Here is an 827-nt window from a genome sequence, read left to right on the forward strand (position 1 = left end):
TGGAGACTTCTTTTGTTTTCTTGGATAAAAAAATGCTTTTTCTTTGGTAAATTTCTGTTGTGGAAGTGTTTTTTTTCGCCTCTGCGAAGGTTTTTTTTTGTCCCTGGGTCATTAGTTTTTTTGTATCTGGATCGTAGTGTATGGGATGGCCGCAAATGGGGAGGGAGGGAGGGGAAGAACACTTTCTGCCTTTTATTTTGCTCTCAAGTGAGCTGGCAAGGCTTGGGCACAGTACCTCTGGGCATGTACAGAGACGGTGGTTAATATTTCAGAGCTATTTCAGAGCATTCAATCTTTATTAGCATGGCTTTTTCTGGATTTTATATTGTTTTGGGGTGGGGTTTTTTTGTTTTTGAGATCTAATCTCAGTAACCCCAGCTCGAGTTTTGTGCAAATAATGACATCTCTGGCCATGTGCAGAGCGCCCACATTTAGGTGAGGTGTGTGTGTTATTTTTCTTGACTTTCACACTGCCAACAGACTCTGGAATCTCACTAAGCTTTTAAAAACAGCAGGTTTTCCCCCTCTAAAACTCTGAGCCACGCTGCTCCTGAACATGGAGGTTTTTATTATTATTTTGTTTTTAGTTTACTATTTTATTTTTAGTTTATTATTCTTTTCATTTTATTATTTTATGTTTATTTTACTATTTTATTTTTATTTTATTATGTTATTATTTTATTTTTATTTTATTATTATATTTTTATTTTATTTTAAAAAACACAGTAATTTTTAAGTTTCTTATTGAGAATGCGAGTTCCCGGGGCTTTAATTACTTAATTTCAGGTCATCTAATCCATTTTCATTCATTTGCTTGAAATCCATTA

Source organism: Thamnophis sirtalis, unplaced genomic scaffold, assembly GCF_051295495.1.
Source record: "Thamnophis sirtalis isolate CommonGarterSnake01/CBP01778 unplaced genomic scaffold, rThaSir2_p1.2 scaffold_15, whole genome shotgun sequence".
Classification (NCBI taxonomy): Eukaryota; Metazoa; Chordata; class Lepidosauria; order Squamata; family Natricidae; genus Thamnophis; species Thamnophis sirtalis.